A 14,378-nucleotide genomic window follows, 5' to 3' on the forward strand; every position below is an offset into this window, starting at 1 on the left:
CTTATAATCTCTCTGGCCTTCGTTTTCCATCCACATTGCCATCACCTTTGCTCAGCTGTTGTCTTCAGCTCTTGTACTATTGAAGTAGTCTCCTAACCTCCTAACTTCCCTACTACCAGGCTCTGCTCCTGTCAGATTGTCACCTGAAGTGACACTAGGATTTTCTTCCTAAGAAACAACATATTTCTCTACCCCACTTAAAAATCTTTTCTTTAAAAATTATCATTATTCAGAGAGCAAAATCGGGACTTCTGTGATGTACAAGACACTTTGGAGTCTGATCGCATCATCCCTCCAAGCTTCATTTCCCAACATTCTTGGCCATGAATGCAACCGTTTTTCAGCCCATATTTCCTGCCACTCCCTCAGGCTTCCTGGCCCTTTAAAGCTCTTTGCACATACTCATTACTTTCCCTTATTTGCTCTTTCTTTAGTTTTTTCCCATTTGGGTAGTTCTCAGATGGATCGTGATATTGACAGATAAGTTATGAGATTTTTTTTTTCTTTTAATATTGGGGTAGAAATGGGATTGCATAAGTAACTATAAAAGTATTTGGGTATTATGAATTGTGGGAGAGTTATTCTAGCTCTGGGGGAGGGCATTTTTTTATTTATGATTTGAAGGGAGGTAGAGTGGAGGGCAGGGTTTCTCAGCCTTGACACTATTGACATTTTAGGCCAGATAATTCTTTATTGTGGGGAGCTGTTATGTACACTGTAGGATTTTTAGCAGCATTCCTGGTCTCCCCGTTAGATGCACCCCTTCCCCAGTTGTGATAACCAAAAATGTCTACAAACATTGCTGAAATGTCCCTGGAGTGGCAAAATCACCACTAGTTGAGAACTTCTGGTTGAGCAGAGTCTGTCATGCTAGGTTTTGGAGGCCTTTGCTTTTTTTTTGTGGTACGCGGGCCTCTCACTGTTGTGGCCTTTCCCATTGCGGAGCACAGGCTCCGGACGCACAGGCCCAGCGTCCACGGCTCATGGGCCCAGCCGCTCCGTGGCATGTGGGATCCTCGCAGACCGGTGCACGAACCCGCGTCCCCCGCATCGGCAGGCAGACTCTCAACCACGGCGCCACCAGGGAAGCCCAGCCTTTGCTTTTTTAATGGAAGCTTTTTGAATCACATTCTCTTACTTTGCCTTTTTTTTTTTTTTAAGCCTCATTTAGAATTTTCATGCAATTTTTAGAGTATTCAGTCAACTCCCCCTGGCTCTCTGAAATAATATCCTTTTGCATCAGCAATATTTGTGTTTAGTTTTCTAAGAGATTTCAAGAAAGACAACTGAGACAAAACAATTACTGCCCCAATCCTGAGTTGCTACAAACAATAAGGAGAGAAAAGGTGGTTTTGCACAGTCTGGGTATCAGCCTGGCTGCAGCAACAAATTCTACCTTCAGCTGATTTGAACATAAGAGGAATTTATGAAAAGTGAGGACTTTAGAACTAGGCTCAGAAAAATGGCACACCCCAAGGGAGAAGGGGCAGCAGTGAAAAGTTAAGAATCCACAAATTGTCTAGTAAGTAGACTTGCTGACCTGACTTCTAGATTGACAGAGTAGGTACATCTAGTTGGCCAAATTTAGGTTACATGCCCAAAGTCCTAGGCAGTTGGGAGGAACTGTCTTGTTGTCTTTTTATTTCTTAGTAGGAATGGGGCCCTGCCTCTCTCTAGAACTCATACTAGGGGAATTCCAATCTAATAAGAAGGGAGTTCAAATACTGGGCAACTGAATACAGAACAGAAGGAAATAATGCTGCAAATATACTGTTGGATATATTTCATTGGTCTGTAAGTGGGAGCTGTGTATTTTCAGAATGAAGTGTACAGAGACAGAGCTCACGCTGGGGCTGAGGATTTAAGGCACTCTGTTACCAAATGACCTTGTTTTTCATCTGAGGCTGTGTTTTATTATGAGATAACAGAAATTTCCTGATAACCTGTTATATTCTGTTTTATTTTAGGTTTGCATTTTCAGCTTTTAGATAAAGTTTAGTCTATGTTTAAAAACTTAATTCTGTGATTTGGGCATATTGCCATAGTCTCATTTTATTAAGACTTAGGTTAATATTAAGATACTGGTTAATCTTAATTGCTATACTGATTAGGAAACTTATTTATACATTATAAATATATTATCTGTATCAGTATATTGAATTTGACACATGACCAAGCATCAAAGAAAAACTTTAGAAACATAAAATTGGAAGAGTTAAGTAATGGTTATTTCTATTCGCATTTTCTGTTGTTTTCTTTTTAATCAGTAAGTGTATATGATAAGTATACACACACATTTTGCTTAGAAGCCGTTCTGCTAACTCATCTTGATTTTCTAATATTGAGTCTAGACTCTTAGACCCTTTTGAGATTTGTACTGGTTCATTGGTTTCAGTTTAGCCTGATATCAGAGTACTTAAAAGGCCTGTTTCTCTCACTTGCTGACAGCTTCTGATTCCCCAGGCTTTTCTTCTCTAAAGTACTAAAGGAAGGACTGTTAGGAAAGACGGAGGCATTGTGCTCCACTTTGATTACCTGTTCCTGGTTCTCTGTGGCTTTTATTTTATTAAGTAGAGAAGTTATTAAGTTCATGAATAGAACATTCAATAGTTCTACTTTCATTCAAAAAGTAAAAAAAAAACTTTAATTCTTGTCTAAGAGAAATGATTATTTCCAATAATATCACTTGTCTCTTCCACACTGTAATTTTTTTTTACATTGGGAAATTTTAATTTTTTAATAGGATGAAAATCTTCTTTATTTTAATACATTGCCTAGCTGTGAAGGTTTATATCTTTCTGCATCCAAATCTCTGCTTAAAACATTTACCTTACTTGGCCATTTTGGAAACCTGGAAGTCTGGTCTGTAGTAGTTTTTATTCTTACATTTGCTTAATGAATTTATTTATCATTCATTAGTAGGTTCTTATTAGATGAGTTGTCTTATCTTCAGGGTGGTTAAACTCTGACCTTTTTGAAAGTAAACTCAATAAAATCAGTAGGCAGTCTGCTTTGAATTTATTTTCTTGGATTGGAATGGTGATGGAGCCAAATTTATTTATTTATTCAAAACATACTTTTAGAATACCTAATATATTTTTGGCACTTCTGTGGACACCGTGTATTACAGTAGTGAAAGATAAGTCTTTATCTACAGGAAAATTGCATTCTAATTGGGGAGATATGTTATGAATAAAAAGATAATACAATACAAGTGAAAAGATAGCACGATATAAGGGAAGAAAAGTATAAGGCTAGAGAGTAACTTGGGCTGCCCTTTCATATAGATTTGTCAGAGAAAACTACGTATCATTGAGGAGATGCCCCAGTGACATAGACTCAAATAAAGGCTGGGAGAAACCATGTGAACATTTGGAGGAAATTATATCAGGCAAAGACTTGAAGTAAGAATAGACTTGGAGAGCCAGAAGGCTGGTGATGAGAGGAGAGTGGTTGAAAGTGAGGATGGGGGAGTATCTAGGAGTCAGGGCATGTAGGACCTCGCAGGCCACGGTAAAGACTATATTTTATTCTGAGTATGACAGGAAGCTCCATATTGTTAAAGGAATCACTTTGGCATCTCTGAAGAAGCAGAGAACATAGGGGGCAAGATTGGAAACCAGGAGATGACAAATGATCCAGGAAAGAAATGAATGGACACCACTTGGGCTTAACAATAGCAACATGTGCTTGCATGTGGGCAGTTAAAGGATAGGATATGGTTTGTGCCATGGGATTCTGGAAGCTGTTCCACATATGTATCTTATCTTGGATCTCTGGCTTCATCTAATGGGTTTGCAAAAAGTCTCATTAAGTCTATTATAGGGCAGCCACCTATAGATGCCCTGCCACTCTCCATCTTTTGAGGTGTTTTTGTGTAATGCCCCAAGGGAAAGTTTCTGTATAGTTTTCAAGCAGAATCCTAGGAAAAGAAGACTATTAGTTAGAAGCGCTTTAGTTTTCTTTCTTTCTGTTATATATATATAATTTTTTTTTTAAATGAGAGTCCTTTTTTAAAAAAATTTATTTATTTTTGGCAGTTTTGGGTCTTCGTTGCTGCACACGAGCTTTCTCTAGTTGCGGCGAGCGGGGGCTACTCTTCATTGCGGTGCGCAGGCTTCTCATTGCGGTGGCTTCTCTTGTTGCAGAGCACGAGCTTTAGGCATGTGGGCTTCAGTAGTTGCAGCATACAGGCTTAGTAGTTGCGGCACACGGGCTTAGTTGCTCCGCCACATGTGGGATCTTCCTGCACCAGGGATCGAACCCGTGTCCCCTGCATTGGCATGCGGATTCTTAACTACTGTGCCACCAGGGAAGTCCCTCTTTCGGTTATATTACACAAAAAACTATTTGGATAATTACCGTCATTAAAAATTTGCCTAATAATTGAGATAATGTTAAACAAAAGCTTTAAAATTTTAGGTTAAAGGTTAAGCTGCTAAAACAAATGTGCCAAATAATATAGTGACTTAAAATTTTTAAAATGCATTTCTTGTCAGAAGATGATGAGGTTCAGTTTGGCATGACCCAGATTAAATCTTACTGTACCTTCATCCCCTAGTTCCTTGTTTTCATCTGCATCATTGAAGCTGAGGCAAAGGCATATGTGTCCCAACTCTCAGGATGGTGGAAGAGGATGTAGAGGATCAGACATGCTGTGTTTTAAACCCATAACCAGAAATGTCATAAATGACCTTCCTGTACATCCTATTTGGTGATCAGCTTCTAGGAAGCCTGGAAAATGTAGTGTAGCTGGATGGATTTTGATGGGCAATTAGGAGTTTTGTTTTTTTTTACCATAAATACTTTTCATTCCATAGGCAAATACCAGATTTTATATGTAAATAATTGTAACTTGTTAATGTTATAATTGACATTTTATTTGATAATAAAAAATTGTTCAGGGAGGTAAATAATAGCTGAAAATAAAGTCTCATAGGTGGTGTGCTGGAGGTAGAGGAGGAAAACATCTTCAGTGATGTTTTCCTCAGCATATAGAATGCTAATTGTATTAGGCAGTGGGCTCAGAAAGATGAATGGTTCCTGCCCTCAAGTTCTTAGTTTGCCTGGTGAGAAAAACACAAAAGCAACTGTGTGTAATATAACAGTAACATTTTTAGCACAGAGGAAAAAGGGACCAGTCTGGCCCCAGTAGCTGAGAGAAGCCTTTGGCGTGGAAGTGATGCATTAATTGAGTCATGAAAGAAAGATAGAAATACGTGCCCCATACACAGGAGGCCTCCCTATAGATGTCCCTGGTCTGCAGCAGATTTATCCAAGAGTTGGACCTGACATAGTTAATGATGAAGGTGTGCACTGTGAAGACAAAAAATGGTTGTCTTTGCTGGCCCAAATTAGGCCAACAAGATGAATTAAATGGGAAACCAAATAGAAAGATTGTTGAAGAATAAAGGAAGGAGACAGACAGTTACTAAAGTCAAGAAGGGGCAGAGGAGAAAAAAAATAATATGTTCCTACAGGTGGAAGTGCAAGGAATTGGTAACAATTATTCGTTTTCTGTTGACAAGTACCTGTACCTGTTGTATAGTCACCAACTTTAGGACAGCTGGGTACATCATCAACTTTCAGTTTCTGACCTTTAGTAATAAATGTATGAAACTATGAAATTATTTGACCTGACATAATTTTCATAGCAAGCAGAGGATAAAGCTAATTAACATAAATTGAAGACACTGATTGTCTTAGTGATGCAAATAAAGATATGAGGATAGAATCATATTTCAAGTATATGAAGTGAAATATTTTCATATAAGACTTTTCAAAATCAATAAATATCTACACATGGGAAGTGATGCTGTTAACATTATTAATTCATTTGACAGTTTTATGCTAATATTTTTGCCATTTGTACTAGTTAAATAAGTGTTAGTAAATCCATGCGTATTGCATTCGGCAGAATTATTGTGAAGATTGGAGCTCTTGGGGAAATTGATTGTTCATTTTCTCATACCGTACTTGATTTAAGATCATTTTGTTTCTGTTATAAAGCTGAATTATGTTAGCGTTATCATATATAGTTTTTATGGGAAGTTTGATCTATTTATGGATATTTATGATATATTCTTGGCATGTGTGATGATCTATGTTGCTTTGTTTATTAGTTACTAGGGTATGCATTATATTTGTGAATTTTTCATTTTTTAAAGATATGTGTGCCTCCTTTTGATCTTAATGCTGTTGAGAACAGACCCAGCTATTGGAATGATCTCATGTCCTTGTACCACTCCTGGGATATTTAGCAACTTCTCAATATAAATTGAGCCATTTATATATGTTGATTGACTTTTAGGATGTATTGACCAACAAAACCATTAAAGGTTAACAGGAACACAGGCAAATTCTGGGAAGTGTGGTTGGTGTACCCCAGACTAGTTGTGCTGTTTTATGTACTGTTTGTAAAAATTCTGGGGGTGTTTGTTCAATTAAAGCTTTGATTAAATAATCAGTGCAGAATTGTTCTAAATGATTCAAGGTTCCTGTTGACATCTCTTGCTTCTTTTATATGTCTTTCTTTATGAGAAGAAAAATCAAAGAAACCATTTTTCCCCCTCTCAAAATTGAGACATACAAACAGTTCATAAAGAAAAAACATTCTTACATACTTTTTGTATTGACTTAATTATTTTTAATGTGCAATTAATACTAGGTTTTAATATCCTTTATTTATAGCTCAATACATATATAAAGCCATGTCTGATTTATAAGCAGGATAAAAACAAATGTACAAAGTCAGTCAATCTCAAATTGACAATATTAATTTCATATAGTGAATGATATTGAGCTAGAATGGAACGACTGATTGCAAGGTGCTTATGGTTTGAGTGCTGTGGCCCTGGGTCCTTTGAGTCTGGCAACACATTCCCTATGATGCCTTAATTCTCTTGTCACATAGTAGTACTTGAACTTTCATAAAGCCTTTTATTATACAATTTTATTATAAAAAACCGTGATATCATTTGGCTTTTAATTAATATACATGAGATTATAAAAAACAAATACAAATAAATACAGTGAAATTGCATGAGTGCTCATACAATCCAGAATATGCTTTGCCTTATTTTTAAAAATTGTCATCAAAAGTAAAACACAAAATTAAAAAATTCTCATAGAAGACTCATGGACAACGGTGAAAATATCTCCACAGAGAATATCTCCCAGGTTGAGAAACACAACATTAAACAATTTATTAGACCAAGAGAAAGGAATCTGGTTTTAATTCACTTACTGCTACTTAAAAAACTATTCTCCATTAGCCTTTTGATGTGGTGTTTATAGCAGCCACACTGTAACTGTTTTAAAATATTAACTTTGTTTTACATTTTGCATGCTTATTACTATATATACAGATATGTAGAGCAATAATTATTATCATGGCTTTTATGTTCATTGAAGAATATAGCCATATCTAGATGACTTACGTAAATTTGAATTGAATGTTCTTTATTAATAAAACACAGTAGATTCTGTACCTTTTTAAACATAAATTTGGAAAAATGTATATTTTAACCACACTTTGTTAGATTTTTTTAGAATGTCTATGTAAAGATATGTGAGTGTAAAATTGTGAAAAATGACTTCTCTAATAGGTGAAATTTGTTTCATTTCAGTCCAGGTGGGTTATATTTTAAAAAATGTAATAAAACTTGCTTCAGGACTTGGAATATTTTCTTTAGAAATGCTCTAGGAAACATACAGAAAGTAATCAACTTTGACTTCAGCTATGCTTTAAAAATTCATTTGAGAACTCTTTAATTGGAATTTGTATGACATTTCTCCATATATCTCTGAATGGTACTTTTCTGAGTGGTGCTCGGGTTCCAATGTAGCTACCAAACTGCTTAACACATAATATAGCTGAAATACAGTGCATTAGCAGTGACAAATAATAAAGTCAATATTCTTGCAATATTCATAATTCAAGGGATTAAGGGAGGGAAATAAAATGAATACAAATGAAAAATTATTGGAAATATTGGTGCTAGAGAAAAGCAGGTTCAATTAGAGGAATGTGTAGAGATAGATAGAGACCAGTGAGTTAGTTTTGAGAGGGCTTTCTGAGCATTTTAAAGAGCTACAGAGGTTGATGTAGTAAATGGAGGGATCTGTGAGAAGGAGATTTACCTGAGGTGGGATAAGCTGAGGGATGGGGTGAACAGTGGAGGGAAAGGGGGATGTCGTAGATGTCCCAAGGACAAAAGGAGGACTTTGCAAGGATCAGCTGGAAACAGATGCACGAGGCAACCCTAGAGTTTGGCTTTTTTGGTGGATGGAAGGTGGGGAAAGGATCAAGATCATATGTAAATTGGGGCTTATAATTTTCAGACTGTCTGTTTTAAACCTCTGGTACACAATGCAGCAAAACCACATTTTCAGACAGTCTGCATTTTTAGACACAATATCATTTGAATATCGTAGTTTTAAATGGTTCTGACTGTGTGTAGTCACTACCTAAGTTCTTCTGTTTCTATCTCTCAGCTATCCTGGCTAGCTTCTTTAACAACACAACTCTCTTGCTAATATGCTCACCTGTCTTACCTGTTGTTCTACCTCACCTCTGTGGTGGAACTCCAGACCTGGATCAATCAACCCAATTCTTTATTTTAAAAAATTTGTTTTTATTTTGCCTACTGTGTTTCCTTTTTTTTTAAAACATCTTTATTGGAGTATAATTGCTTTACAATGGTGTGTTAGTTTCTGCTGTATAACAAAGTGAATCAGCTATACATATACATATGTCCCCATATCCCCTCCCCCTTGCATCTGCCTCCCACCCTCCCTACCCCACCCCTCTAGGTGGACACAAAGCACTGAGCTGATCTCCCTGTGCTATGCGGCTGCTTCCCACTAGCTATCTAGTTTACATTTTGGATCAACCCAGTTCTTTGTTATCTTCATTCCTGTATCTTAATATGTTGAATCCTGTTGGAGGAAAATTAACTCACTAAAAATACGGGTTTACTACAAATTCATGGTCCCTGGTATCCACTGGGGCTTCAGTGCTGTATTTTTTTCTCCTTTAGCATTCCCTTAATAAGCTTTGTCTTCTGCCCTCCAAAGGCCATTTTAAACTTTTGAGCTTCCCATCTCCGTGCCTCAAGCTTAACAGGGAACATTGATTCAAACCCAGGAACCAACTTTGTGAACAGCATCACTTTCCAACCAGTTGCTAAAACCAAAAATCTGGGCCCATTTCTTCCCTTCCTCCCATCATTCCCTGCATCCATAAATCATCAGTCCCTGTACAGTCTACATGAAGTATTTCTCAAATCGTATTATTTATTTTTATCCCCAGTGTCACAACCCTAGATCTTGCAATAATCATTGCATTGCAAGAATAAGGAAAATGCCTACTTCTACAGAGGATTTAACACTTTTGAATTATTACACATTGAACTTAGGATAAATCTAAACTTAACAGAGCTTAACAAGGCTCTAAAAGATACAGTATACGACACTATACCTTTCCAGGCCATCTCACAACCTTTTTCACCCTGAATTCTTGCTCTATCCATTCTGAACTGCCTTTACTTTCTCAGGCAAATTCCTGATCCAAATAGCAAATTCCATGAGGATTAGGAACTTTGGCAGAAACTATCAAGTGAGTAAAATCAGGAGGAAGTCATTATTACTCGACCATTAACGCCTAGAGTGGAAAGATGTTAAAATGGGAAAAAGTAGAGGCAATAATTAATTATTTCTTTTCTATATAATTCCTTTCCTTTTTATTACACATTCTGTAGTCATGTCATGAATAAATGGTGGGCATCAATTACATTTTCTGTTCTTTTAGACCTTGGACTTCTCCTTGATGTAAGATTATTTTCTCTGTCAACAATGGCCTGAATGTTACATAGAGGTACTATTTTAAAATGAACAAAGTGTCCTTTATAAGATGTGATAAATTTTGATGATGTACTTGTAAATCACAACATATGAATATTAAAGAAACGGAAGAACATATTCCTTATCAAGTCTATGAGCACATATGCATAGAGAAATGTAGGATTGAACTAATTTTCTGTGAAATATAGTCTGAAATCACATTAGTCTTGAAAGCTCACAGATTATTGAAATTGTGGTTAATTTGAGCCTGAACTAAATGGATTAAACAATCCTCCATTTCATTCTGCTTGCAAATACACAGTGTTAAAATGACGAAATATTGATTGAAACCCACTTGTGAAGAAAATGGGAATGAGAAAAATGATTATTCTGAGTAATGATATTTATTTCTTCATTTGGAGAAAATTATTTGAAAGGAAATGTGTTAGTAAATGTTTTCTAGCTCACTGTCAGATAACTGTTTTGAAAATTAGATACTACTTTATACTTTTTAAAAATATAATTCTGTTTTAAAATATGAAATATATTCTGTTTTAGATAGTAATAATACATTTTACTCTTGAATATAAATGGTATACTTTTATCTTTTGAGGAAAGATTTCTCTTCTTTTAATAACATCACATCACCTCCACTTTCCTACTATTGAAAGGAATATCTCACAATTGAATGGACTTAATATAGCATCATATTTAAATGAGAATTATCTCAATTTCATCTCCAATAAATAGTCACTGTCTTAAAAAGTTACATTTCTGGAAGCTTCTTATGTTAGATGAAAATATTTTGCATTCCTGAAAGATTTCCTTTCAAAAAGATAGTTTTAGTATTATTTCAGATCTTAAGCAGTTTTAGTATAACTGATTCTTTTCAAAGGTATTTATTTACCTGGATGCGTGGCTGGTGCATGGCCAAAAGAAGAAACAATTCATTAGAGATAAAGTTTTACCTTTTCGGTGGCTCTCTCTGTGTGTACAAGAAAAACCAACAATGTGTGTATGATGTCTGTGTATGTACAAAATATGTGATTACCTTATATGTTTAAAAGTAAAATGCAGGTATTTTAGGTAATTATCTCTTTCTGTGGGCAATACTATATATTCTGAAGAACAGGTCATTCATCCCCAATTTTAGTAAACTGTTTCCTCAGATATTATAATTGAATTTTAAAGTAGTTACATTTTCTGATATTGATTCGACCAGGGTTTGCAGAGTAATATCATCGCCGCTGAAAAGCATGCTTTCTCTTGTCTTCTCTTCCATGTAATTTTCTTTGACATGGCCCTGAGGTTGCCTCTGATTGTTATGTTTTTACTGTGGTTTGGACACCAGCGCTGTCTTTGTCATACAAACCTGATTTTCTTTAGATGGACACACTGACAGTTTGTGAAGCAAGTGCTAATTTACTCTATAGAACATAGTCTTTGATCAGTTTTGACTAATGTTTATTTTTCTGTCATGGGCTTTTGGTCATGAAATTCTACTAAGTCGCAGACCGCTTTTTTTCCAATATGGTTTATTACAGGATATTGAATATAGTTCCCTGTGCTATACGATAGGACCTTGTTGTTTAAAAATCCTATATATAATAGTTTGTATCTGCTAGTCCCAAACTCCCCATCCATCCCTCCCTCGCCTCCCCCCATGGTCTGTTTTCTATGTCTGTGAGTCTGTTTCCGTTTCATAGATAGGTTCATTTATGTCATATTGTAGATTCCACATATAAGTGACATCATATGGTATTTGTCTTTCTTCACAGACTGCTTTGGAATGAAGATTTTCCAGAATGAGTACATAAAAATTTTACTGAAGTTTTTTTCATTATTTATGCTTACATGTTTTTATTTTACCATTCTAAAATTTAAAGTTTTTATTTGCATCTAAACCAAATATATGTGTGTTATATATAAACCAAATATATGTGTATACCGTTTTATATTACATAAGTATTTGTTGCATTTTCTTATTTTATCATTACTATTTATGTATGATATTTTTTCCTGGACTGTGAATTTCTTTGCCTTAAGGAACATATCTTCCTCATTTTTGCACCTGCCAACTTGACCTCAGTATAGGACACATAGCAGATACTATATAACTTGAATCAATGGCAGGATACTTAGATATTAAAATAACTTCAAATTAGTACCAAAATAATAATTAGTTCATGTAATAAATAACTAGTGGGAAAAAGCAAACACTGTTGTTCTAAATGAATATGTATATATACATTTGTTTCATTTCTTCAGGCTTCGTCCCCAGCTCAGTTATCCTCATGTTAGAGGAGTATCATGGCCTGACCATGATTGTAGGGGTTATGTATTGCGCTTGATGTCAGAAAGAAAACCAATTTTAGTGATTTGTGCCTGTGTAAGACTATTAAATAGTTGATAAATTAAAATAGTTCTAAGAAGGTGCAAAGATTAATATGGATTGGGTGAGTGGCACATGATTTAATTTTTTCTTCAGTTGAAAAACTGTAGGTTATATGAAATACATGTTAAAATTTTTTCCTTTTGGATAATAATAAAAATTATAAATCTACACTCAGACACCTATGGTAGAATAAGAATATAACGTTGAATAAAAATAATATCTACCGTTTGATCATTTTCCATCAAAAAGCCAATGAAAACAAGGTGAACCCTGAAACAGCAATAATCAGATTGTCCTTTGTGTTGGTTTCATAGAACTTTATTTGAGTGATTATGAACTCTTAGGTGACTGAGATTTCTAGATATTTCCTCTAACTGCTCGCTGTTGCTTACACTTATCTTCAAAATGATTACTTTTGCATCTGAGTAAGACTATTAAGTATTCTGTTCTGGGGTTTCCAAATTAACCAACATGAGATATAATATATTTTTTTAATAAATTTATTTATTTTTATTTTTGGCTGCATTGGGTCTTTGTTGCTGCATGCGGGCTTTCTCTAGTTGCGGCGAGCAGGGCTACTCTTTGTTGTGGTGTGTGGGCTTCTCATTGCGGTGGCTTCTATTGTTGCGGAGCACAGGGTCTAGGCGCACGGGCTTCAGTAGTTGTGGCACATGGGCTCAGTAGTTGTGGCTCGTGGGCTCTAGAGCGCAATCTCAGTAGTTGTGGCGCACGGGCTTAGTTGCTCCGCGGCATGTGGGATCTTCCCGGACCAGGGCTTGAACCCGTGTCCCTGCATTGGCAGGCGGATTCTTAACCTCTGCACCACCAGGGAAGTCCCAACACTAGATATAATATTAATGAGGAATATTTTTTAATGAAACATTCTCAAATATTTTCATATTAAATCAATCCCGTCTTTTGCTATGAGCTAAAATTTCATTTTTCATTAGCTTATTTGTTAGAAGTCTTACCTGAAACATATTTACCTATTCATTTTCATATTTATAAAAATAAATATATATATTTTAAAATTTAGAAGTAACAATGGAAAATTTTACTGGAGTGACATTTAGCACCAGAAACTACTAAAAAAGATATTTTTCTCTATTGCTCATATAAAACTTTTGTCTTCAGAGCAACTTTGGTGTGGTTAGTATCATATGTAAACATTGAGGAGTAGCTCCAAGAAGGGAGGTTAGCAAGGCCAAATGGGCACCATCTATTGGTGATATAGACATAGTACAGCTTAATTTGACTGAAGATTGTCTTCAAGGCAGTGGTTAACAGCTCAGATGCCTGCAGGAACCAGGCAGATAATATAAGTGGGAGACATGGATGAGAGAAAAATCAATTATCTGTATATATCACATCTCTATGGTTATGGAACTGTGGTGTAAGCACATGACAAAATAAACAGGATGTAGAAGAATATATTTTAAACCCAGAAGGAAAGAAAAATGCAAGCTCTGTTATAAATAGCCCTAGGGAATAGCAACTTCATGGCAAACCCAGCAGCTGATCATGGGGTTCAGTTGATTGTTGTCATTCAAGAACACAGACCCACTGTGGCTAGACCTTCCAGTTTTTCAAGAGAACCTGGAAATCTGAATTTGCATATGAAACCTTCTAAGTTTAATATGTTGGCTCATTTCTTTTTTTTTAGGTGTGACATGACCCCACCTTAAATACATCTTGGGGCTACATTTAGCCATTGTGAGATCCTTCTTTTAAAGAAAGTCTTGAATTTATTGATTTCATTTCTTTCAGAGGACAGAAAAATTTTGGACATCTTCCAGCAACGTTGTGAAGTAAGACAGGATTATAAAGTTACTGAATCATTGCTAGATTGGGTTTTGGTTGAAAATTCTTTTTATTCAACACTATTTAAGATGCCAAGGCTATAGCTGTAAATAGGACAAACTCTTCTCGTTGGTCTCTCCCAGTGCTGTACCTTAAACAGGACACCCAGTAATGCGATCCCAGAGCATGGCCACTTTCTGCAGGGTTTACACTGAGATATTTGGATATGACGTTCAGTGTTTGTCTTGGTTCTTGAGCTCCATATAATAGAATTTAAGTTCACGATTGATATTACTTTGATTTATCTTTCTTGTAACTTTCTACTGGGCAACTTGGGGCT

General features: G+C 35.7%; 1 protein-coding gene across 3 annotated transcripts in view; it reads left to right on the top strand.

The window, feature by feature from the left end:
* The window catches only part of ACSS3 (acyl-CoA synthetase short chain family member 3), a 148,444-nt gene that overhangs the window by 34,770 nt on the left and 99,296 nt on the right, over nt 1–14,378 (top strand). The window lies entirely within an intron of this gene.

Source organism: Monodon monoceros, unplaced genomic scaffold (genome assembly GCF_005190385.1).
Source record: "Monodon monoceros isolate NGI ecotype Baffin Bay Population unplaced genomic scaffold, NGI_Narwhal_1 Super_Scaffold_6, whole genome shotgun sequence".
Classification (NCBI taxonomy): Eukaryota; Metazoa; Chordata; class Mammalia; order Artiodactyla; family Monodontidae; genus Monodon; species Monodon monoceros.